This window comes from Nannospalax galili, unplaced genomic scaffold (genome assembly GCF_000622305.1).
Source record: "Nannospalax galili isolate Female #2095 unplaced genomic scaffold, S.galili_v1.0 scaffold429, whole genome shotgun sequence".
In the NCBI taxonomy this organism is placed as follows: domain Eukaryota; kingdom Metazoa; phylum Chordata; class Mammalia; order Rodentia; family Spalacidae; genus Nannospalax; species Nannospalax galili.
The window spans coordinates 458591-485990 of NW_008360330.1; the positions used below are offsets into that span (position 1 = coordinate 458591).

General features: G+C 41.0%; 1 protein-coding gene across 5 annotated transcripts in view; it reads left to right on the forward strand.

The window, feature by feature from the left end:
- The first annotated feature begins 7951 nt into the window (after positions 1-7951).
- Positions 7952-27400, forward strand: part of Rabgap1l (RAB GTPase activating protein 1 like) — an 848174-nt gene continuing 828725 nt past the window's right edge. The window contains exon 1 of one of the 5 annotated variants that reach the window (XM_008826096.2): positions 7952-8147. The gene's annotated coding sequence lies outside the window, so the exon portion shown is untranslated. The remainder of the gene's footprint in view (positions 8148-27400) is intronic. The other 4 variants (XM_029560173.1, XM_017796360.2, XM_017796361.2 and 1 more) reach the window with 4 other exon arrangements.

Consider the following 27400-nt stretch of genomic DNA (forward strand, 5'->3'; position numbering starts at 1 on the left):
CTAGGTTGACAAGAGAAGATGCTCTACTGTTTCAAAAATATAAAAATGTCTAAAAATGTGGTGCTGAATGCCTTTAATCCCAGCACTCAGGAGGCAGAAGAAGATGGATCTCCGTGAGATCAAGGCCAGCCTGGTCTACACAGTGAGCTCCAGGGCCCCTGGGGCTACAAGGAGACCATGTTTCAAAAAAAAAAAAAAAAGCTGAATACTTTAAAAATTGAAAAAAAAGTTTCAAGCTTGAAAGAAAGATAGGAATATTTCCATGTTCTAGAAAAAAGAAAACAAGTAGAACATGAGTGGGAGTGGAATGCAGTCATAGTCTAAGTCTAATGACTCCCATGCACAGGAACTGGACACACGCTGTGAGACTGAAAGAGCAAGAGCAATACACTTACAGCGACGTGGATGAATCTTGAAATAATGATAAACACAATAATTATGAGTGGAAAAAGCAGTACAAAGAAGCATATTGCATAATTCCATTTATGGGAAACATTTTTTTAAAGATAGGTTTCATATATCCCAGGGTGGTTTCAAACTCACTATGTAGCTGAGGATGCCCCTGAACTTTTTTTTAAATTTGTTTTTATTGAATTTTTGTATATTTTATGCAGAATATCTCAAAGAATATTAATCATCTTTATACTCCCATTCCCACTGGCATGCTCCCACAGTCCCCCCCACTAGAATCCATATACTCTGTCATCCATATAAAGGCCCAATGTGTTAAGTTGACTAGACCTCAGTGGATGGACCCTGAACTTCTTATATCAGCTGATCCTCTTGCCTCTGTCTCCTAGGTGCTGGGTTTATGGATGCACACTAGCATACCAGGTTTACATGTGCTGGAGATAAACTCAGGGCTTTCTACATAGTATGCGTGTACTCTGCTAACTGAGCTAGATCCCTTTACATTTAAACTAATCTACCATTATCAATGGTTGCCTGAGATGTGGGAGATGAAGCAGAGTACACCCAAGGAACCTCTTTGGGATGATAGCTGTGCTTGTTATCTTGAGAGTGGTGATGGTTCACAGGTGTATGCTTATGTCAAAACGTCAAATTTTACATTTCAAAAATACATAGTCTGGAGAAGTGGCTCAGTGGTTAAGATCACATACTGCTCTTCCAGAGGACCTGAGTTGGTTTCCAGAAAACACATTGGGCAGTTCACAACTGCCTGTAACTCCAGCTCCAAGGGGTGACTATGCCTCTGACTTCCACAGGCACCAGCAGTCACATGCACATAAGCCACACTCAGACACACACACACACACACAGACACACACACACACATACATGTAGTTAAAAACATAAATCTTTAGCCAATTCCATAACTCCAGTCCGAGGGGATCCGACAGCCTCTTCTGACCTCTGTGGGCATTCCACGACATGGGTGCACTTACCTACATGCAGGCAATACACGCATACACATAAAATAAAAATAATAAATAAAACAAAAAACATAAATCTTTAAGATATATATAGCTAGCTGTTTGTCAATTATACCTCATGAACCTGTTAAAAAGAAATGAGCAAGCAAAATCAACATCCAAGTAAATCTAACATCTCCTTCTTTCCACTTACCTTCATATAGTTTATTTGTTGAAGGAACTTGCTTGTCTATCCTGCAAATGCTAGGTTTATTGATGGATAATGGCAATAAAATAATCATTAGGTTTTAGAGCTACAAACTGAAATATTTGTGAGTGAATTCTATGTGGAGGATTGGGGAGGGGAGATTAGCCATTGATAATTGTTCGAGGTGGGTAATGGGCACAAGATGACTTACTATATTATTTTCTCTACTTTTTATGTACTAAAATATTTTTTAAAATATTTTTTATTATTTTTATTTTACGTGTATGTGTGTATTGCCTGCATGTATGTAAGTGCACCCGTGTCATACAACACCTGTGGAGGACAGAAGAGGCTGTTGGATCCCCTGGAACTAGAGTTACTGACAGTTAGCTGCCATGTGGGTGCTGAGATCCAAACCCAGGTCTTCTACAGGAACAACTAATGTTCTTAACCGCTGAGCCACTCTCCAGCCCCATACTAAAACATTTTTATTATAACACAAAACTTAAAATAAAAAGAGGTCCTGAGTACCATATCAGAGGTTGGCAATCTCTTATGTAGCCCTGGCCGGCCTGAAACTCATTATGCAGATCAGGCTGGCCTGCATCTTACAGAGATTTATCTCCCTCTGCCTCCCAAGAGAGTGCTGGGATCAAAGGTGTGCACCACTGTCTGGCCCTCCTCCTCGTTTTTTTGAGACAGGTTCCCACTTTGTAAGCCAAGCTATCCTGAAACTCACTCTGTAGCCCAGGCTGATCACAAACTTGCAGTGATTCTCTTGCTTCTGCCTCCTGAGTACTGGGATTACAAGCGTGAGCCACCATGTCTGTCTGGTTGAGCATGTTCTTGTTCAATCTTGAAGGGTGATTGTAGTTTAGGTTTAGTATGACTTGACTAGATTGCTATGAATTTCAACTTTAAATAAAACAGAAAGAGGAAAAATTTCTCCCTATATTGTATCTTTTTCTATCTGCTATTTTTCACTTCTTCAGGTAGCCAGTGTCATATTTTTTCCAATCATAAATATATATAAAATATAAATATTATATATACACACATACAGAAATGATATGTTAGGGGCTGAGGAGATGACTCAGTGGGTAAGAGCACTTTCTATGCAAGCATGAAAACATGTTTGGACCCCAGCACCCATGTGAAAAAGCCTGGTATGGCCTTGCATGTCTGCAACCCTAGCACTGGTCTGGGACAGAGACAGGAAGATTGCTGGGGCTTGATGGCTGCCAGTCTAGCCAAAAAACAGAGATCTTTAGGTTTAGGAGAGCCTCTGTCTCAAGGGAATAAAGTGGAGCATGATAGAGGAAGACACCTGACATCTTTTCTGGCTTCTGGGCATGCATCCAGACGTACACCACACATGCATACACAAAAGATCAAACAACAACAATAATATATAAAAGAACACATATTTATTATTTTTATTTTATATGTATGAGTGTATTGCCTGCATGTATGTAAGTGCACCCATGTCATGTTGTGCAATGCCTTGGAGGTCAGAAGAGGGTGTCAGATCCCCTGGAACTGGAGTTACAGATGGTTGTTAGCCATTATGTGGGTGCTGGGAATTGAACCTGGATCTTTTGCAAGAGCAGCAAGTGCTCTTAACTGCTGAACCATCTCTCCAGCCCCCAAGAAAACATATTTCAACTCATTTATGCATGGCTAATGATTAGCATCACGAAGTGTTCTTTTCAGGACTGTGGGGACCTAAAGGCCCCACCTTGCAGAGGTCCGAGAGGAAGCTACTGGGGCCCAGCCTGACTTGTTTTAAAAGTCTGAAGGATACTTCCGCACTGCTGAGGAGTGCATGATCAGCACGTGACCATCCTTAAGATATACCCTCAGCGGGGAGGAGGATTTCCAGATGCCTTTATAAGCTCTGTAACACCTACAATAAATGAGTCCCTGCTTGACTAGGCTCCCCGTTGCACCTGAGTGTTCCTGGTACTGGGGACAGCATGGGCTGGTGAACAGCGTGCTTACTCATCATCCCCAATCATCACTGCGCGGGGGTTGCTGGTTCGAACCCCCCCGCACAGGACAAGTTGATTTATCTAGTGTATAGGATTTAAATACAAGTGTAGTGATAAGTTCTTAGACATCACATAATCTAGTCAGGGAAAGATTTTGGGGAGTGAGAAAGTTTTCCTTTCAAGGCTGTCTAAAGTCTCACTGTCATAGTTGGCTTCAGTTGTGAACTTGACACACTTGGGGAGAAGGAACCTCAAGTGGGGAATTTCCTCTATCAGACTGGTCTGTGGTCATGTCTGTGAGGCATTTTCTTGATTGTGGGAGGGCCCAGCCCACTGTGGGTGATGCTACCCCTGGCTAGGTGATCCTGGGTTATGTAAGAAAGCAGCTGATGTAGGTCTCTGTAAGTCTGTCTGCTTTCCTGAACTCTTCAGGAAGGTGTAATTTCTCCTTTTCTCCTTCATTCCTTTCTCACTAAACATGGTTTCTTTATGGCTTTGGGCTGCCCTTAGCATCTTGTAGTTCTTCACTTTTTCTCTAAAGCCTCCTTCTCCCAGCCATGTGGCTATGAGTCAGCCATGTGTCTGACCTCCATGCAGGCTCTAAACTTGCATTGCTTCATGATTTTCTCTACTTCTTCCCACCATTCACCTTCTCAAGGCAGCTCGCCTGCCCTGAAGATTTTTCTTTAAGATTCTAATAAAATTGTAAAAGCTTCAAAAAACAAAACAAAACAAAACAAAAAGAAAGCAGGCTGAGTGTAGGTAGAGGAATAAGCCAGTAAGCAGCATTCCTCAATGGTTGTATTCAATTCCTACCTGGTTTCTCTCAAAGATGGACTGTCATTTGAAACTGTAAGATGCAATAAACCCTTTCTTCCCCAAATTGTTTTTAGTCAGAGTGTTTTATCACAATGTTCTGGTTTGTTTCTTCATTGCTATGACAAAACACTGACCACTACCAACTTTGGGAGGAAAGGGTTTATTCAGCTTATAACTCCCAGGTTTCAGTTCATCAGGGAGCCCAAGGTAGGAACTCAGGGCAGGAACCTGGAGGCAGGAGCTGGTGCACAGGCCATGGAGGAATGCTGCTTACTGCCTTGCTCCTCTGGTCCCTGCTCAGCCTGCTTTCTTATGCAACATAGGCCCACCTGTCCAGGGGTGGCACCACCCATAGTGGGCTGGGCCCTCCCACATCACTCATCAAGAAGATGCCCCTCAGATATGACCACAGGCCAGTCCAACAGAGGAAATTCCCCAATTGAGGCTCCCTCAACCCAGGTGTGTCAAATTGACACTAAAGCTATCCAGCACGATTGACCCCCTGTCAACTTGACACACAAACACATCACTATTAAACCATAACCTTTCCAATTCTCATCCCCAAGATATGTTAATATAACAACATAAGACAGTACAACCTTAAAAGCCTCATGGTCCTTAAAAAATCCAAACACTTGAAAGTCCATAGTCTCTTTTAAAAGTCTCAACTGTGGGTGGGCTTCTGTAAAATCCAAAACAAGTACTGTCTTATTTCAAAGGGAAGAATTGGGCGTACCTAAGCAAAACCAAAGTCCAGCAAATTAGCTCAAGGCTGGACATCTGGGATTCACTCACGATCTTCTGGGCTCCAAAGGGTACTGGCAGCTCCACTGCTCTGACTCTGCAGTCCACAGCACACTCAGCTCCTCTCGCAGATCCAGGCCAGCTCCATTCCACACCTGCCGCTGTCCTTGGTGGTCGTCCCATGGTCCCAGCATCTCCAAAAAGCTGGGGTCGCCACTGAAACTGAGGCTACACCTTCACCAATGGCCTCTTCTTGCCTCTTGGGGTGCAAAGCCTCAGTTTCTCTCCATGACCCCTTCAATCCTGGGGTCTTTGCTGCAACTGAAGTTGCACTTTCACCTACGGTCTTTTCTGGCCTCTCAGAGTGCCAAGCCTCAGCTGCTCTCTATGACCCCTTCACGCTTTCAACACCAGAACCATGCAGGAGACTCTTACACATTACCAAGTCCTGCTTCCAGCTTGAAATAGAGTTGCAGGTTCCTTCTGTGTGCTGACCCTGAGGAAATACCTCCCAGAAGACTCCACCACAATGATGCTTGTCTCTCGTTACTTATAGCTGACTTTTCAGTCCCAGCTAACCAGCCTCAATTGTCCCAGTAAAGCAAAGATTTTGCTTCAGGTTCTGGTCTCTTCTTAATCACAGCTGATTCTTCAGCCCCAGCTGACCAGAACCCAATCCAAAATCTCACATGAACAGCCCTGATCGTCTCTGCTTCCCTTTGAAACTTCACAAGCCAGGCCTCCATCATCTACAACTCTTTCAGCATAACTGTTCCAAGCTCCACAGCAACAAACTCTGAGCATGCAATGGCTTTTCCAGCCCAAAGTTCCAAACACTTCCACAATCCTCCCCAAAACACCAAGGTCAGTCTGTCACAGTAATACCCCACTCTTGGTACCAATTTCTGTCCTGGTTTGTTTCTTCATTGCTATGACAAAACACTCGGACCACTACCAACTTGGGGAGGAAATGGTTTATTTATTCAGCTTACAACTCCCAGGTCGCAGTTCATCAGGGAGCCCAAGGTAGAAACTCAGGGCAGGAACCTGGAGGCAGGAGCTGGTGCACAGGCCATGGAGGAATGCTGCTTACTGCCTTGCTCCTCTGGTCCCTGCTCAGCCTGCTTTCTTATGCAACATAGGCCCACCTGTCCAGGGGCGGCACCACCCACAGTGGGCTGGGCCCTCCCACATCACTCAACAATCAAGAAGGTGCCCCATGGACATGGCCACAGGGACACCCAGAAGTGAGCCTTATTAATCTCTAGGCATTTATTGATACAATCAAAATTAACCATCACACGTATGGAGCTGACTTTGGGGAACATGAAACTTGCTTTGATTTCTCTATAAAAAGTGTATTTCTTTCTCTTTCCCCTTTTAGGCTAAGTTTCTTACTGAATACTGATAATTACAGCATTGTCCTTTTTGTTAAAAAATTTTGCTCCATTTAGAAGATATCAGAAGGCAGAAACTATGGCATTTTCATCTGTTGACTTTCTCATAGTGCCTGGTGTAACTTTACTATTACTTTATGCAGCAAAACCTCAGTATTTACTTCTTGTATATTTATAAATGGATCCTGTAAGTCCCAGAAACTCACCAGATGATTTGGTTATTCAAATTCGAACTTTATTAGGTACCATCAAAGCTTGCAGGATTCATTGAGTGGGGTTCAGGATTAGGAAGGCTCTGAGAGTAGAGACCTTAAGAAAAGGACTTTCTGGGAAGGAGCCCAGGAGGAAGGGAAAATCCAAATTAGTTGGAACCCTTTAGCTATGAGCCAACAACAGACAATAACATTACGAAAAAGGAGAAAGGGAACTTGGGTTGGAGGGCCTTTGATAAATGTCACATTTCTGAATAGCTTTTGGATCTGAGTGGGGCAATAAGGGCAGGAGAATTGAACTGTAATAAAAGAATTTTAAACTAAAGAAGCCACTCTAAAGCTCAAATCATTGGACAGACAACTTTTACTGAACTATATTGACTTATTCATAAAATACCATTTACTGAATGTTTCCTATAAGCCAGGCAGGACTCATTGTGAAAGATATACAGATGAATGAAGTAGGTCTTTATGGATTCTCTAGAATACTGCAGAGATCAACCTAGGTAAGGTTGAATATTATATAGGTGCTACAAACCTGAGAAGCAAAATTCTCAGGAGTTTCAGAGAACGTACAGGTCATTTCTGGCTGCTTGATTTAGGCAGGAGGCTATTCACAGTTGAAGGAACAGTACAATATTTGTAGCGAAAAGCAGCTGCTTCATTTTATCTCTAACCTATGTGTTCTCCAGAATCTATTATCCAGAAGGATAAAAGGTGAAAGCGGGGATAACCTTCTCTTGCCTATAACACGCAATAGTGTTCAGTTTTCCTATTGAGATAACACGCATGGTCCTTCTTCAGTCTTGATCCTGGTATGAAGCAGGGAGCATTTCATGAGCACAGACACTAGAAAGGACGGAGAAGTCACCCACGAACAAGTTTAGCCCCTTGACGATTACTGGACGCCAAGAATGGAAGAACGTAAAACAGATTTGCGAGTAAGGAAATAACCTCAAAAGGGAGGGAACTGGGCTGGGCTTTAGGCCACCTTGCTCCAGCTTGGCAGCCTGGCGTCTTGATTCCTTCAGTTGCGGTTGGGTCAGGTTCATACCCCGCGCTCCAGTGGCCGTGTACGCGGTGCGCACCCCGCCTCTGCCTGGCGTAGGGAAGGCGCTCCGCCCTCGGGAGCGCGCGCGCTTGGCCCCTCGGCGCGGCGTGCGCGCTCCCGTTCGGCCTCCCACCTCCTCCTCCTCTGTCGCAGCCCGCCCCCTCCCTCGCCTCTTCCTGCCCGGCGGTCCTCTCCCCTTCTCAGACCGCTCCCTCCGCCCTGCTCCCTCCGCCCTCCCCGGGCTTCGGCGGCTTCGGAGTGTACAGGACCGGCCCGGCCACAGAGCGCAGGGCGGCGGGTGGGACTCGGGCGCCTGACAGAGTTGTTCCGGCGGCGGCCGCGGAGACGTGAGGTGAGGCGAGGGCGGCCTCCGAGGGGCCCGAGGGCGGCCTGGCGGCCCGGAGCAGTGGTCCGACTCGGCCGGGGGGGTCAGAGAGGGTCGAGGTGCGGGCCCGGCCCGAGACCAGGATGCTGGAAGACCGGGGAAGGACGGCAGCGGGCGGGCTCCGCCGGGTCGGCCGCCGCCGAGACTCCGGGGTTCTTGGGGTGGCCGCGCGTCGCGGCCCGGCGGGCGGGAGGGAGGCGGGGTGGCGCCCCTCCCCTGGGGCGGGGTGGCGGGCTCCGCCGGGTCGGCCGCCGCCGAGACTCCGGGGTTCTTGGGGTGGCCGCGCGTCGCGGCCCGGCGGGCGGGAGGGAGGCGGGTTGGCGCCCCTCACCTGGGGCGGGGTGGTGGCTCTGGCGGCGGCCACCTCCAGCTGTGCCCTCCTGACATTGCCGCCGCCCCCGCCGCCGGCTGCTGGGATGTGGCTGCTGCCGGGTTCCCCAGTCCAGGCTGCCCGAGTCCCGGGGGCGTGTGGTGAGGGTATTTTCTTGCTCACTTGCAGTCGTTTGGTGGTGACCGAGCCCTTCCCTCGCTCTTCCCCTTCTTCCACTCGGCGCACTTCACTCCGCTCGTGCTGTCGACGCTTGTGGTTTTGCAGTCTGGGATGGGCTGCTGCTTGGGCAGATCTCTACCTGCAAGGAATGCCCCGCTTCAAAGTTGACCGCATGGGCCAGGGCAAACACCCTTCCACGCTCCCGTGCAGGTTGTGGGTGCTCCGCGTCCTGATAACTGAGTCAAAGTTTCTGAGACTGGGTTAGTACTTTGCACTGATCGCAGACAGTGCAAGGCTGGGCAGTGCGTCAGCTTGTGCAGGAGGTGACCCAGAGCAAGGGGGCTGAACTGACAGTTCATTTCAGATTTCAAGGCAGTATGATCAGGTGCTGTGTATTCTCCTGGGACTTCTCAGAGTTACCTCAGAAATGTGGTCAAATTTGGGCGATCCTTGTGCAGAATTAATGTTTTTATGCAGATAAAGTGAACCGCTAAACTTCCATAACATTAATTAGGGGAGCTTTTGCTTGCTTGACATATTTAGTGCTGTTTGGAAGCTGATTTCAAAGCCCTTGTTTTGTCCCTGGAAGGCTTAGGACCTTTTAATGCATTTTAATTTTCTTGTATATAGGAGCAGGTGGGTATTTCCTTCCTAGAATCAGAGAACACAATTTCATGAAAACCTTCAGACTTTTCCTGGTAGTGTTTACATTTGGTGTCTGCTGCACTCCTGTAGTTAATCCAGTACTTAAGATGTCAGAAATATAGGCATGAAGCTTGGGGTCAAACTGGAAGGAGATTTTGTCTGCAAAATATTAGTCCACAAGCTGCTAGGAAAGGGAAAATGGTCTGTGATTCATCTTGGTTGAGTGCCCTATATGAAATTCATGTTGAGGTTGCAAAGCAATTCTAGATGAATTTAATGTATATATTATCACTAAGTAGTACTGCTTGGGAAGTTAGCTAAGACTTTGAGTTAGACTGATGTCTATAGTCAATTAGTTCAAGATGTACTCCAATGTCACTAAGTCATCTGGGGGAGAAATAGAGGTGGTAGTGCAAGGGTTGTTTATCTGCGAGCATATTGTATAGCTTAATTTATGTTCTGGGAAGGTGGAAACAAGGTAGTAAGTTCCAGTACTATTTGGGACAAATAAACATACAGACCAACTGAAAAAGTTGTGACTGTAAGTCTATGAAGTTTCTTTTCTTTTTTTTTTTTTTTGGTCATTTGATAGGAAGCTTTGTGTATTACATTTGTGATGTTCTGAGAATTTTTTTGATAATTGTCTAATGATTCATACTAGTTTTTTATTTGAGGGAATGCTGTTTTTGTTGGGATTAATTAAGAACAGGGTCTTATACTGTAGCTCTGACTGGCCTGGAACTCACTGTATAACCCAGGCTGTCCTTAAACTCATGGCAATCCTTCTGCCTTAGCCTCCTACGTGGTGGGGTTGTAGATGTGAGCCCAGCAGTGTTTTTCTTTGCTATTAAGCATTTGAAACAAGAGTTTTCATTTCTACCAGCTTACCAGTTCTGAATTTGACTGCTAAAAACTTTTACTTTAATTTTCTTTCTTTGCTTTGACCCAGACTTGAAATTACTTCATTACTGTATATTTATTTGAACTCTCAAATACTGTATTAAGCTGAAAGCCCTAGCCCTGGGGGAGTAGTGAAAAGAGGGACTTCTGTTGTTCCAAGTAAAAATATTGTGTGAGAGAGACAAATAGGTTTCTAGATACTGACTTTGAAGAAAGCAGCTAAGTAGCAACAATTTCTTGTACTGGAGGGGTATAACTGGGATTGTATTTCATCCTGCCATTCTTTAAGTGATGTGGGGATGAGGGTGTTTGGAGATTGAAGTCAATACTTTGGGATTTCCACAGCAGAACTTTTTTTTTTTTTTAATGTCTCACAAGTTTCAGTCAGTTTTTGCATGTTTATAATTCATATCAATGATTCGGCTCTGGGGTTTGAGGATGACCTAAACCCAAGGAAAACTTAAGATTTTTTTCTTTTTTATTTTCTAGCCTTTTTTGAGACAGAGTCTTGCTTCCAATTTACTATGTATTTTAGCTTGGCCTTGAACTTGTGATCCTCCTCTGTGTGCTGAATTATACCACCATGCCTGTTTAGGGGGTGGGTTGAGACAGGGTCCTGTGTAGCCCCAGCTGCCTTGGGACTCTGTATGTAGACCAGGTTGGCCTCTATCTCACAGATACCAGTCTGCCTCTGCCTCCTGAGTGCTGGAAACAAAGGTGAGTGCCACCACGCCCAGCCAACTCAGGGATTCATTGACAAAGAAATAGAAACAGATTAATGATAGAATTGAACTTGAGTTATAAAGACAGTCTTTTTTTTTTTTTTTTTATGGAGAAAGACATGGCATGACTTGATTGCTATGTTTTCAAAATAGGCACTAGTTAGGCTTTGCAAATAGTATTTGAATTGAATATAAGGATGTGAACATTAGTAGATCCTAACAAGGAAGAATTAATGGAATTAAGCAGAACTTATGTCTGAACTTTAAAAAGAATTTCATTTAGATTCTGTATCGTTCTTAATCAGCAGACAAAACGTTTGCTGTTTTAGTCGTTTGAATGTAGCAAGTTCATGTTCATGACTCCTTTTTTTTGGCTTTCTTTTGGTGGTTTTTTTTAAAATATACTTTTTGCTGATTTTCCTAGAAAACTTCTAGGTATATATTGATGTAGAGTTAGATTTTTGGCTAAGATTATTAGTACACTTGAAACTTTGAGCCTTCTTGTTTTCTAAATAGTCTTGAAAATAGAAAACACAATTTGTCATAAATATTCACAAAAAATCTAGCTACAGGCTGTGTTGTTGTGATAGACATAGTACAGCCAAAAATACATTTAAGAAACTTCTTTGCTCCTCATCCAGTTTAGTAAGCTTAAATAAGAAAAGTATTTCTTCAACAAAAGTCTACTTTTTCCAGAATATCAAGTTTAACAACTTTTTGCTGAATTGTTTTTTTTCTCTTGGTTATTCTAGATTCAACAAGTACTGCATGTCTCTAAAAGTAGATTAATGTAAAAACATAATTCTAATAGGGAATTCTTAGCAATAAAAGTCTCATTGGAAGATGCAAGATTGTGTTGGAAATTTGGGGAAATTTAGGTATGGAAAATTCACTTTTTACTTCCCTGGTTTTCTTTGTACCAAGCTTCTCAATTAGGTGGGGGCATTGACACAAACACCAGAATCACAGGTCTTTTTCATACTATAGGATCTCCCTCCTCCCTTGACAAAGGAAGCCACGGTATTAGTAGTACTGTGGTAGTGTATTGTGTCTTTCAGGTATATGGACCTGAACAAAGACAGAAAACCTTGACCTTGGCTGATAATTTCTAAACCCCCATACATAACACCCTATAATTTAATTGTCTTATGGTGTCTGTTACTCTCCTTTCTGAAGAGAGGTATGCATTGTGATGAAGAGGCTATGTAACCAAGAATAAGATTTATTGATTTGTATACATGAAGGATACTGGAGATTGTTGAATTGAACTGTTTTGACTATACCCCAGAGAGTGAAATACTGAATATCTTGCTTTGACTTGTATATGAGGATACACAGAAAATGAGATTGAAAGAACAGTTGGTGAAATATGAAATGCTCCTTATCTGTTCAGGCCTTGATGAGTTGGTTACTGACTTTCAACAGAAACTGCATATCTCTTTTCACCTAGTTGCATGTTCAGTGATATCATCATTGTTATGTGACTGGTCAGAGTGGGAGTATTTATACCTGGGACAATAAGCAAATGGTACAATTTGGTCTCCCTGTCATAGCTAATTGTTAGGAGTAAAGCACATCACTGGCTATAATACACTTTGAAATACTCTTTCAATTTACAAAAAAGTGCTAGAATTTAACCTTCAAATTAATTTTATATCCAAATAAGGGTTAACAGACTCATTAAAAACAAGTAACACCCCCACAAATAAACACAGACAAACAAATTAGTTTAGAATAGTCTTCTAACTGTAGAGGAACAGACAAAGCCTAAATAAAGTTCAACATCATATGGACAATTGTTGGCAAACACACTGGAGGTTCATTCATTCTCATTCTCTCTCTCTCTCTCTCTCTCTCTCTCTCTCTCTCTCTTCCATGAAGTAAGCAGTTTTCTCCTGACATGGTGTTCCAGCTTCACCTCAAACCAGCACAAGTGGAGCCTCAAAACTGTGAGCACTCCTGGTCCCTTATTTCCATCTCTGACATGCTGGAATTATAGACATGCAACTATCCTGCCTGGCCTAGAATTGTTTCTAGTTGGCTTCTGTCTTTTATTAACCCAAGCCATTCATTTAATTCAGTTCCAGAACTTTATATGTACAATGCATTTTATTAAGCAGTTTGAATAGAGATAAATAAGGCTTGGACCTTGACCTTGAAGCCGTTATGTTTATTTGAGGGATTAAATATGAGAACAAAGATAATGCAAGGCAGAAAGTAAAAGAGTGGTGAAGAGATAAAGGTAAGGTAAGAGAGTTTAGAGAGGTGGGAAGGAGAGATTACTATAGTTGTAAGGATAAGAGAAGGGGACATTTTAACTGTGCCTTGATGAATGGTTAGAATTTCAACTTGTGGAAATAAAAGGACTACTTTGGAGAGAAAGGACTTTCTGGGTCAGGGGCTTAGATGATCAAAAGCTTAGAGGCATGAGCAGGGAAGAGCGGAAAAAGACCTAGGCGAGAATTCAATAACTTTAGATGGTTAAGAGCCTAGAATTCCAGTTTTCCTTTTTGCTTTTCATCCCATCTTTTATTTTTGTATCTGAAGTCTTCTAGTACTCATTAACAATAACCAGTCTTTATATGCTGTACTTTTGATTAAAACATGACCTTGAAACCACCTAAGTATCTTTACAGTAAAGTTGGAGGGAGAAATATTATTATTATTAGCCAGAAAACCTTGAGTTAATGATTCACAAATTGTTGGAGAGACAAAATGTTTCTTTATAGGAAGATATTAGTGTTTTTCTTTTCTTCTTTTTCCCCCCTCATTCAGTAGACAGCATCAAATTGGCTATAGCAATAGTTGAGCCAACCAGCTTCAGAATTTAGGGCAGCAAGGTAGAAATTTCATACCAAATTCAAATGTGAGGGATTGATTTTTGTGTGTTTGTGTATGTGTTCATGGGTGATGCATGTTTGCTTGTGTTCATGTGTGTGGGTGTGCACATGTAGAGGCCAGAGGTTGACGTTATGTGTCTTTGCAGATTGTTTTTCACCTTATATTGAGGCAGGGTCTCACTTGAACCCAGAGCTCGCTGATTCTGCTCGTCTACCTAGCCAGCTTGCTCCAGGGATTCCCTGACTCCATATCTGAGCTCGGGATTACAGGTGGGCTGCCATGGCTGTCTGGCATTTACATGGGTGCTGGGAAATTAATGTTTCATAGCAACTGGGTTACCCATCAAGTCATTTCCTTAGGATCATGAGATTGATTCTTAACTCTAAAACTTTCTTGGATTTCAGTATTAATTATTTGACAGTCTGTATGATTGAGGATGTTTTGAAGTCTTGCATGGAGCATATCTTGTTCTGTGGGGGAATTGGCAGCTAGAAATGAAGATGAATGTCAGTAAGTTCTGTTTCTCATATGGAGGCACTGGTGGCAGTTCTTAAGCTTTTCTGTCTGTTGGTTTCACACTTACTTCTTCTAACTAAAATGCACAATTTGAAGAAGGCTGGCTTTTTTTTTTTTTTTTTTTTGACCTGCTAGTTCTGTAAAGTTTTGTAAAAGCCCTCCTTAGCGTTGCCCAGGTAACAACACACACAGAGACTGTTTGATAGCTCATCACTGAAGTGTGTGGAAAATTTTGGAAATCTTGGTAATGAAATTGCTATAGAAAAGCAGAGCTTTGAGGATGAATCTTCATTCTAAAATAAATATGAATTGTGTCATCGCTAAACTGTTTTTCTCATTTAAGCTTCTGATATGTTAGCTATTTTTCATATAATTTTGGACAGTTTCATCAGTCTCATGTGAACTGTTGTACAAGGCAGCATGCTCCCATACCTCACACTAGTTAAGTAGCTAATCCAGTCAGCACAGTTATTTTCCTTCCTTTTAAAAAAGATTTATTATGTTATATGTTTGAACGTGTTTTACCTGCATGTACATAAGTGTACCATGTGTGTGAAATGACTGCAGAGGCCAGAAGACGGTGTCAGAGCCCTGGAACTGGAACTGGAGTTACAGGTGGTTGTTAGCTACCATGTACATACTGGGAAACTAACCTGGGACCTCTGCAAGAGTAGCCAGTGCTTTTAACCTTTGAGCCATCTCTCCAGCATCATTCCTTCCTTCTTGAGATACTAGGTTTCACCATTTGAGATTCTTAAAATTCCTTCAGGTTTTCTGTCACCTTTTTTTTTGGGGGGGGGGCTACAAAATGTGATATTAATGTCCTTAGTTTGAACTGTGTAGTCATTTCTAAAGGTATGCACAAGATAGTAATTGGTAGAATTTGTGATAAATGTATAGGCCACTTGGTAAATGACTAAAAATATGCAACCTGACTCCTTGAAGAGTGTTATGTGAAATAGTCACAAATATGAAAGTAATGTAAGCTCAAAGGGAACATTTGTATGCCAAATTTCTGGGAAACACATTTAAAAGTGTAGAATTCATTCATATATCACTGAAAAAATTTCTCAATTTCCCCTACCTCACATGGATACTATGTATATTATTATTCTTCAATTTAGACTTTTTTTTATAGGGGTTACAAATAACAGACATTATTTTTAGAAAAATAGAAACTTGTGGTTTTCAGTTTTAAGGTTTAAGAAACCTGTAACTCTAGCTTTTGAGAAACCATGTTGTAGAGTGTTTGTTTATACTTTAAGAGCATTTTCCATTTTGAGGCCCTCTATTAATTTTATAAAAATGTATAGCTTTGAGAATGGCTATTAGAAGTCTATGTCTGTCTGTCTGTATTATATATTTAGAGACAAGATCTTGCTATGTAGCCCAGGTGGCCTCAGAGGCTACAGCCTTTTGTGTCAGCTTCCTAAGCGTTGGACTTATAGTTGTATATCACTACTCTTGGCTAGGTGCTTCTTAAAATAGTTTATTTCTCTGTAAATCTTTCTTGGTATAACACTGTGATTAGATTATGCTCAGAAGTTAATGAAAAACCAACCATCAGAGGGAGCCTATACATATATTGGCAAAGAATATGATTTCTGAGGTTCCTTTAGAGTTAGTTGTAACAGCAGCTATTTGCCAACAGACTGCATGGATTTACCAAACACTTTTTATTTTTTTTATTTTTATTTTATGTGTATGCATGTATTGCCTGCATGTAGGTAAGTGCACCTGTGTCGTGCAGTGCCCGCAGAGGACAGAAGAGGCTGTCGGATCCCCTGGAACTGGAGTTACAGGATTAGCTGCCATGTGGGTGCTGGGATTCGAACCCGGGTCATCTGCAAGAACAACCAGTGTTCTTAACCGCTGAGCCATCATCCAGCCCCCAAATACTTTTTTTTTTATGAGTGATATTCTTTCATTTTAAGTCCTTAACTTATATTTGTCTTAGACATATTTGGACTCACATTTTAGTTTGCTTTTGATTACTAAGTAGCATTATCAAGTTGTAGTGAGCAGTAATTTAGTCAGTGTCCTACCTCACATCTAGATACTATACTTGGTCTTAGCCAAAAGACCAAGAAGCAGTCTACCTCCATATCTAGACTCTACTTGGGGTAACAGTAGCCCAGACTGACGTTAACTTCCTAGTTGTTGCTAAAATAATTTTTTGGTTGGGGGGAGAGGTGTAAACAATGTTTACCCTCTCTTGCCTTGGTCCCAATGACAAACTAAGGTATGATTTCACCAAACTGCACTCTGGGTAACCAGTGAGTTTATTAAGCTTACTTACAAAGCAGTGAGTGAGGGTTTAATTACATGAATGTGGGTGTTCTCCCCCTATGCACCAGAAAGTCTACGTCCAAGCCTGGATGGTGGCTTCCTCATAGCAAGACAAATTAGCAGGAGAGCCTCTCCTGGGTGTTCCTAACCTGTATATCCTATGCCCCTCCCCCAGGCCACTTGCTACTAGCATTGACTTGGTTGGGAGGTATGGCTAGACTCTCCCTGTCCCTCCCTTTCTTGCTAGGGTTCGTGAGCATTTAACAAACCCAGTTGTGATGATCTCAGGCAAATGTATGAAACTGAGCTTGGGGAGATGGTGCCTGTCATATATAACACTAGCAAGGTTAATGGAAAAATAGAATTGGATATTATTATTTAAATCTTAGGATCATGTATCTGCTATACTGGTTTTTACTGTCAACTTGACACTAACTAGAGTTACTTGGGAAGAGGGAACCTCACTTGAGGAATTTTCTCCATCAGATTTTCCTGTGGCATGTCTGTGAGGCATTTTCTTGATTCTAATTGATGTAAGAGGGCCTAGATCACTGGGGCTGGTGCTACCACTGTTCTTGACTTGTGTAAACAAAGCTCATTGAGCATGAGCCAGAGAGAGCAAGCTTTCCTCTATGGCTTCTGCTTCAAATTCCTATTTGAGTTCCTCTTGCTTTGGCTTCCCTTGATGATGGACTGTAAGCTGAAATAAAGCCCTTCCTCCCAAGTTTGGTTATGGTGCTATCACAGCAACAGAAAAATAATTAAAACATTTGCTAATACTAGTGATCCTAAAGAAATTTTCTGTGTGAGTTACACAGCTTAATTTTTCACTGACTCTAGATATCTTAAGTGGGTTTTTTTTTTTAAGTTCTGAGATGTATTTTATATTTCTTGTAAACATTGTTATTAGTTTTGACAGATGAAACAAGTTTCTCCTGTTGCATTTGGTATTACAAACAATAAAGTCACCGTCTTTACCATTTGAAGATAAAAGGATAATCTAGTAGGTTTCAGAAACCAGTTTGCTAATCAGTGAAACTGTTCATTTCCCATTTTGAGTAGAAATTTCATTGTCTCTGTGTGTAATAATTTTTTTCCATTTTTTTCCTATCATGTCAACTTTAGCAGTTTTTTGACTTTTTGGTGTTTCACTTAGAAAAAGGCAAAAATAGAACTTTTTACTGACAGTTGTGATAGCAGATGCTTTTAAATCTAGCACTAGGGGAGGCAGAGGCTGGGGAATTGCTGCAAGTTTGAGGCCAGAATGGTATCAGGCCATCCAGGGCTATATAGCAAGGCCCTGCCTCAAAAGAAAACCTAAAAACCTCCAACTTCCCCCCAAACTGCCCCCCAACAACAACAAACACCAAACAAAAAACCCACCAACCCTCCCCACAATATTAAAAATACCCACAAAGCAACCCCCCACTGTCCCCCTAAAACCCCTCTAACTTTAGGAAGAAAGAGAAATTATTATTAGTTGTCCACTGTGGAGGGAGAGGAGTAGTCATTAGGTATAAATAGCTAAGAGCATTTTTGATTTTGTAGAAAACAATTTAAGTAGAAAGCAGGACTTTAATTCTTATGAATCTGCTGTGAGATTCAGAGAGAATACATTTTTGATCAAAATTATTTTTCCGGGGCTGGAGAGATGGCTCAGTAGTTAAGAACACTTGCTGTTCTTGCAGAAGATGCGGGTTCAAATCCCAGAACCCACATGGCAGCTAACAGCTGTCCTTAACTCTAGTTCCAGGGGACCCAACAGCCTCTTTTGTCCTCCATGGGCATTGTATGACACAGGTGCACTTAGGTACATGCAGGCAATACACACATACACATAAAAATAATAAATAAAATATTAAAAAATTATTTTTTCTTTGTATAAAAATAAGCTATCATTATTTATATTGGGGGTAGTTATTACATAAGTTAATATGTATTATATAGTTAATCTTGACAGTAAGTGCATTTTGTTGTTGTTGTTTTTTGAGGCAGGGTCTCCTGTAGTCCCAGCCCCAACTGGCCTGGAATTTGCTATGCAGACCAGTCTGGGCTTGATCTCACAGGGATCTGCCTGCCTCTGCCTTTCAGAGTGCTGAGACTAAAGGCATATACCATAGTTTTTCAAATTAGCAAGGATAGACTTTTTTTTTCTGTAGACCCTGGTATAAAGGAGTTTGCTTTTTCTTGTCTCACTTCAAATTTGTCTTTGATTAGTTTCATGTAATCTTTGATAAACATCTTATAGACTTTTTGAAACTGGTTTCTTGAAAGTTCAAGATAATAAAAATACCATTGATTTTTGTGCTTTTGGTACCTTGGACCCCCGGGCCTTCAGTGAAGATGTTTCTTCCATTAGAGACATCATCTTTTCTTCCATCTCCAGGCACAGTCCATTGGCAATCTCCAGGCCCTTATAAATATCAGAAGTCATTTGACTGTGTTTGTTGAGGCCTATGTAGATCACCCTGATGGTGTCTGGAGCGAGGTGACAGCAGCACAGCAGCATTAACTTGGCAGGAGCTCAGACCTCAGAGAGCTGCCTAGAGCATCCTGAGCATGGTTGGGGGATGGGGTGAGGTAAGTAAGGAGGAAAGTTAGTGGTGTGTGTGTGTGTGTGTGTGTGTGTGTGTGTGTGTGTGTGTGTGTAAACACTAAAATTTTTTCAGACACAATTTTTATTAAGTTGATTCTTCTTCCCATGCATGTATATAATGTATTCTCATTGCACTCTCTCCCTACCTTCTTCTGTCTCCCTCTTATCCCTATTATCCCCTGCTTCAACAGTCCCTTTCCCAGATTTATGACTTTGGTTTTATTTTGTGACTCATTTTAGTTTAACCAAGGCAATCTGTGTGACCAGTGAATTGGGACTATCCCTTGGAGCCCGGTGGGATCACGAGTGGATGCACAACTGAAGGCAATGGCTCCTTCTCTCCCTTAATCTGTCAATAGCAAATAGCTTAGCAGTGGGGAGTAGGGTTCCCTGAGCCCCTTCTCCTCCATGCATGGATGTAGAATAGGCCCATTCTTATGCAGACTTAGTGCAGGGATCCACAGTTGCTGTGAATTACTGATTTCAATGGCTATGTCTTGCATAGAAAATGACATTTTACAGCAACTTCTCCTTGTTTTCTGGCTCTTACATTATTTATTCCCCCTCTTGTGAAATGTTCCTTGAGCTTTAGAGGGGAAGTTTGTTTTGTGCTAAGCCTTTAACTGTCACTTACTCTCAGAACCTTGTATAGCCATGAGTTTCTGTGTTCTCCACTGTTCACTGGAAAGAGAGGCTTCTCTGATCAAGGCTGAGAGTAGCATTTGAATATAAAGAAGGTAGTTTGGTGATAGATCATAGAAGTATAAAGTAGGTAGTTTGAGGGTTTTTAGCTAAACAACAATATTAAGTTACTTGCTAAAGCCTATGATCTCTCTCACCATGGGATTTTTGACTTGAGTTTATAGTACCAGGCATGGGTTTCTTCCTTTAGAGTGGATCTCAAATCCAATCAGAGAATGGTTACTGCTATAACTTTCATGCCACTATTGCAAAAGTTGATGCATCTTGCCTGGTAGGTTGGTATTGTAAGTTCATAGGATTCACAGCTGGGTAAGACATTGATGGATTTTTCTCCCCCAGCAGCCTGCATAGGCAAGGAGGAAGCCTTCCAGCTCAGTTCCAGGTTGATTTCTCTATATCATACAACCAAGTGTGTGATGTGTTCAGCAATAGACTTATCTAGTTCATACATACCAGTTAAATTTTTTTCTTCATTTTTGAGAATTTCATACATGTTTACAATGAAATATGATCATATGCACTGCCCCCATTTCCCTCCTCCAACTCCTTCCATGTCCATTTCAACATGTCTCCTTCTGAACTTCATGTCTTTATTTCTTTTTCTGTCCCTGGTCCATTAAACTTTATTTACAAATAAAGGATACAGAAACAAACTAAATGCCCACTGATAGAGGAATGAAGATGTGACATATTTGTACAATGAAATGTTATTCATACTTGAAAAAGTTTGTTACAAAATGGATTAATAATGAACGTTATGCCAAATGAAGCCAAACATGTCTGTCTGGTACCATTTATGTCAGGTATCCAAAACAGTTCATCTTATAGAAACAGCAGAATGATTATTACTAGGAACTTAAGGGAGAGGCTATCTGAGAGATGCTTCCTAGTTCCCATTCCTTAGAATACCTTTTCCCATCCTTTCACCCTAAGATAATGTAGGTCTTTTGTGGTCTTTCTTTAAAATTTTTTTTTATTTATGATTTTTATTTTATGTGTATGAGTGTATTGCCTGCATGTATGTAAGTGCACCTGTGTTATGCAGTGTCCATGGATGTCAGAAGAGGGCATCCTATTCCCCTGGAACTGAAGTTACACATGGTTGTTAGCTGCCATGTGGATGCTGGGAATCGAACCCAGGTCCTCTGCAAGAGCAGCCAGTGCTCTTAACCACTGAGCCATCTCTCCAGCTCTTTTTCTTTTTTTTGATAACATACTGATAACATACTATGTGCTGCCTATATGAGCATGGGTGTGAGGCCATCTACTGGAGCATGGGAACACCCATGGGAACCCTTGGGAACACCCTCAGAAAAGATTGATTCTCTCACCCACAACAACTATCAACTGCCAATAGCTCCTTATTAAGGGTTAGGGCCTGGAGAGTACTTCCTTTCATCTATGCTAGAGTTTTGACTGACTTGATCTTATTCAGGTAATCAAAGCTGATGTGAGTTCGTTAGTGTGGTAGCCATGTCATGTCCAGAACACAGCATTTCATTGCATTCCTCCCCATTCTCTGGCTCTTGCATTCTTTCTGCCTCCTTTTCCATGATGTTCCCTGAGCTTTGGTGGTGGGAGATTATAAAGATATCCCATTTAAGTCTAAACCCTCAGTCTCTTATTCTCTGCACTTGGACTTAATGCATCTCTCCACTGACTGCTTACCACTGCAACAAGAAGATTCTCTGACCAAGGTGGAGAGCAGCATAGGTCATATGGGTACAGACATAAATATTTAGAAGGCAATTATGACAACTTGACTATTTAGGAAAATAACAATAGCAGGTCCCCTCCCCTACCAGGGCCTATGACCTCTCAGCCATGATTTTTGACTAGGTTTATAGTAGCAGATATGAAATTCCCTCTTAGGGAACATGCCTCAAGTCCAATCAGAAATCTATTTACCCCTTTACCCCTTGCACCAGTGCGTACATTTTGCCTGGGAGATTGGTATTGCAGCATGCAGGGTCCAAACCTAGATAAGAACATTGATGTCTTTTCTCCCCTTAGCATCCTGCATAGCATTTTTAGCATTATGAAAGCTAGCTAGCAGGGAGGATGTTTCATGGTCAGTTTGATTTCTCTGTCCTACAACCAGATACACCAAACATTTATTTGCTTTTAGCTCATTTCTACTTCTAGAATAATGCTGCAATGTAGATGTGAATGCAGATCTCTTTAGGAAGTTCTAATTTTATTTTCTCTGGCTATGTACCCAGTAGGAGGTCAGATGGTGGGTCTATGTTTATCTTTTCTATATTGTTTACCATATTGTCTGTAGCAGTTTACATCCCTACCAACAGTGTTCAAAGGCAACAGTGTTCAAAGGCTCCCTTTTCTCCATACCTTTGCCAACAGTTCTTTTCTTTTTTTTTTTTGATAATACAATTATCCTAATAGGTGTGAAGTGATATCTCATTGTGGTTTTGATTTATATTTTCTTAATGATTAGTGATATTGAGCAATTTTATGCATACCTGTCCATTTTTATGTCTTCTTTGCAAAAAATTAAAATTTGGCCTATTTGTTTTTGTTTTTAAGTTAGATGTGTGCCTTAAATATTTTGGATATTAACTTCTATACAACATTTGGTTTAGAAAGATCCATTCATAGGCTTCCTTTTCATTTTGTTGATTGTTTTATTTGCTGGGTAGAGGCTTTTTAGTTTGATGTAGTTCTCCTTTTTTGGTGTTCACTTTTGTTACTGAACTTTAGCTGTGCTACCCACCAACATCATTGCCTAAGGCAATAGAAAAACTTTTCCCTTATGTTTTTATTCCCCCCCTAGGATTTTATAGTTTTATTGCTTATGATTTAGTTCTTTTAATTTTTATTTTTTAAGATTTTATTTAATTTTTTTTTGTATGAATGTTTTGCTTGTGTGTATGCAAGTTTACCATGTGCATATCTGGTGCCTGTGGAGGTCCAAAGAGGGCATTGGATCCCCTGGAACTGGAGTTAAAGATGGTTGTTAGCCACCATAAGGGTACTGGGAATTAAACCTGGGTTCTCTGGAGGAGCAGAAAGTGCAACTACCTGCTGAATCATTTCTCCGGCCCCCTGCTTAGTTCTTTAATCCATTTTAACACTTAATCATTCTTTAAATGCCATTTTTTTTTTTTTACATTTGTACTGAAGTGTATAGTTGCCTAAGTAAATTTCAGGCCTTTTTATTTTTTATTTTTTTTCCTTTAGTTAAAGAGATATTTTGGGGTGTAGGTGGGTGAAATAGGTTAATATGTTGTTACATGATTGGAACTTAATAGTTTTCTTATGACTCACCTCTTAAATTTGGATTTCCTGGGTGTGTAAGAAAATACCATTATGAGTGTTAGAGCTTTATGACTTTTTATGTAGTTGGTTTCATTCTCTGTCATTGTTTTATTCCATAAACATTTATTAATGAAGAAGTGTATGGATTTTGTGGAAGAGAAGCAGAGATGGAAGATTGTTAAAGAGCTGGCAATCATGCTGGTGAAACAGTGCAGTGTAATAAGGATGGGACAGACAGATGTGTCTTTCAATAGAGCTTTAGAGGGGTGTATGTCCTTGTCTAGGTGTTAGGTAAGGCTGTTTGCAATATTAAAGTTTAAAGAAGACAGGAAGAATGTTTTGATAGTATGGTTATCTGTCTAGACCTGGTTGGCAGCTCTTCACATTTTTCAAACAATGCAAAGGCCTCAAAAAAAAGTATTTAAGAAATTGGATATAAATAAAACTCTTCCTGAGAGTCTGCTTGTTTTCATTTTGTTTCTGATGCTTGTTGTTTCTAAGGTAATAGATTAGAGGAATTTAGAAGCAGTGAAGTGTTGCCTTTAACACACATACTGATAATGGGGCAGTGAGATTGTTGACAACATAATAGTCATGTAGAGATAGGGAAAAAAAGAACTTTTTTTTTTCAACTTTTACAGAAACTTTATTGAGAATTTCATACATGTATATAAGGTGTTTTGATCAAATCCAAGTCCGCTCCCTCCCCACCAACATTCCCCCCTCTGAAGAGGTAACCCTAATATCTTTTAAGGATTAGATACAAGCTCCCAAATACTTTTGACATTTTTGGCCTTTGGAACAAAGTATGTTGCTGACAGGCCCAAGGACATTTTGACTTTTAGCCAAGAAACTGGCTACATTTCTTTGGGGTGTTTTTACCCTAACTGCCTAGCCAGTTCCTACCTCCTATTCTTATCACGCCATCCTCTGAAGGGGTTACCCAAATTGCCAATAGGGAATAGGGACGCAGACCACTCTGGCTTCTTCCATGCTGAACAGGGACACAGGGTGAGGCAGTTGGAGTACCCCTTCAATGGGTCTATCTAAAAGACTCCCAAATTGCATAGCTCTCTTAAAGCAGCCAAACAAACCATCCATACTGTAAAGAAAACATCTTTGGACAAACCCGATTAGTTTTCTGGATATGGTTGTATTTCTAGTAGTATATAGAATAATGAACGTTTGTTCCCTCTTACCAAGAGAATGGTAACTATTTGGTATGTATTTGTATTGGGTCTGTGTTAGTTTATAGAGAAACAGAACCAATAGGAGGAGATAGAGATATAAAAGAGGACTGATGGGAATTGGCTCATGTAATTAAGGGAAGGGAATTCCCATGTTAGGATATCTGCAAGCAGGGAAGCAGGAAGATGGCCCAGTCACTCTTCTAAAAGCCTGAAGAGCTATAACAGTAGCCTGAAGGCTTGATAACCTGGGGGCTGCTGGTACAAATTTTAGTGCCTGAAGGCCAGAGGACCTGCAGTTCTGATGTTCAAGGGTGCAGATGGATGTTGTAGCTACAGAAGAGGGAGAGGGCGATAGGTGGGAGAGAGCAAAGAAAGGTGAAGGTGGGCGGTGAGGGAAGAAGTGGCAGCAGAGGGAGAAAATGCACTTCTGCTTTTTTATTTTTTCTTCTCTGGGCCCTCAGTCAATTGTCTGTGGTGACTCTTCTTACTAGATGAGGGGAAATGTACCTAACTCACTCCACTGATTTATATACCAGTCTTTTCTGCAACACCCACACAGACATACCCAGAAACAATGCTTTATTAGTTATCTGAGTATTACTCATTCCAGCCAGGTTGACTCTTTAAAGTTAATCATAACAGTGTATTTATGAGATACTAAAATATTTATAGTAGAAAGAGTTTCTGTAAGTGTAGATGAAAACTAGAGAGGGAAAATTTCAGTTACCAAATTGTACACTTAGATTGGTTTCTAAAGACTTTGAATAACTTTATATTTAATTTTCTTATACATATGACATATAGAGCTATAGATTTTATAGAATATTGGATATAGTACAGGAAAGTATTTGTTACATAATTGTAACTAAAAATGATCTGCTTATATAAGCTGTTAGAGTGCTTGACTCTTTGTATATCAAGTATTTTTGTTTTTGTTTTTGATCTTTTTGAGACAGGGTCTCCCTGTAGCCCCAGCTGGCCTGGAACTTGCTATGTAGACCAGGCTGGCCTTGAACTCACAGATATCCACCTGCCTTTGCCTCCAGAGTGCTGGGATTAAAGGCATGCACCAACATGCCAGGCTATATCAAGTATTTTTTATAGTGTGTTAACCAGGTTACCTTTTTTGTTTTTTGACTGGCATGTAATTGTGATCTCAGTTTAGGCATCACCTAGAACACTTTCCTGAGACTAGACTGCTAGAAATCTTTGGTAAGTCTCTCATAGCATCTTATTCCCCCACTTTGTGATACCAGTGACGCTGAATTATAAAACTTGCCTGTTTTTGCATTTGAATTATAGACTTAAAATTTTTAAATTACATTTATTATTTATTTGTGTGTGTGTGCGTGTGTGTGTGCCATGGTGTGTATATGGAGGTCAGAAGACAACTTGTGGTGGTTGGTTCATTCCTTCCACCATGTGAGTCCTGGGGATCAAACTCGGGAGGTCCAGATGTGGCAGCAAATGCCATCTTGCTGGCTCAGGTTATAGGTTTTTTCAGAGCAAAACTTTATTTTTAGAGCTCTGAAGTATATTTATCCTGTGTATCTTGATTCTGTGTAGTGTTGGAGAAGTTACGTATAAAATGAGGATAATAGTACTTAGCTGCATAGAGTAATTTACCTCAATTCCTGGTACATAGTTGAATTCTCAAAAATATTTCTTCTTTCTTTTTGTGTATGATACTACGGTTTCAGCAACATTTGTTAGGTGAATGCATAAACTATGTTAGAACTGAATTGAGTGTACTGATTAATCATTACTCTTACTAAAGTATCTCACAATTAATAAAATAATTATATAGTAACATAGTCTCTGAGCTAGACTCTAGCAAATTATGTGTTCTCCAAATTTGATCACCAGCTTTAAAAACTTTCTAGTTCTTGTCAAACTTTGAAGATAATGTCATTGAAATATATTGCTATGGGGTTTAAAGAAGTTGGGAAAGATTGTAAATTTCTTTTTGTTCTATTTTGTTGGATCAAGGTGTGGGTAGGTTTGGTTTCTTTAAACAGTGTTTTGTGTGAAGGTATGTATCTTCTATCACTTTCTCCCATCCAAGTAACTAACCAAGACTGACCCTGCTTAGCTTCTGAGATCAGATGAGATCCGGTGCTTTCAGGGTGGTATGGCCATAGACTTCTATCACCTTATGTTTGAGATAGGATCTCTCCACTGAGCCCGGAGCTAACAGCTGGCTAGGCTAAACTGCTAGTGAGCTTCAGAGATCTGCCTGTCTCTGTCCCCCTTGTGTGTGGGTTACAGATGTGTGCCATCATACAACTTTTTACATAGATGCTGGAGATTTGACCTAGCAGCAGGCACTTTACCCACTTGCTGTCTCCCCAGCATATGTTTGGTTTATTTTGAGGCCTCCCCGGCTTGTACATGGGACACCTCACTGTGTCCTCACATTGTCGTTGCTCTGTACATGTGATTCCTGGTGACGGTGTGTCCAAATTTCCTTTCCTTATAAGAGTTCCAGTCAGATTGGGTTAAAGCCCTGCTCTACTAGCCATATTTAAACCTAATCACCTCTTCAATCACATGTCTTCAAATACAGTCACATTCAGAGGTTAGTAGCTTAAACACATGAATTTCAGGGGGGCATAGTTCAACATGTAACAATGTCTTTTACTATTGGTTCTTCAAATTGAGGTTTACAAGGACAGTAAAATTCCACTTTAATGTATTATTATTATTATTATTATTATTATTATTATTATTATTTCCTTTTTTCTTCTTATGATGGTCCAGAAACCTATAGAGTTGATCTGTAAGATGTTTCACATAATGAATTTGTCTGATTAATTTTCCTTGTCTTCTATGTTCTGTAAGCTAAGAGCTGCTTCAGAAGGCTTATTTAAATTGAAACAATTGTGAAACAGATACTTCCTGCATGATGCTCTGTATATGATGTGTCCTATTTGAAGGCATGTATCTGACTGCTCTACTCTTGGTAGTGTTCAGTTTGATCAGTGGGTGGGAAGTGGTGTTCCTTCTATTGTAAAGTTTATTTTTTCTCTTGTGGCTGACAAGTAACCTGTTGG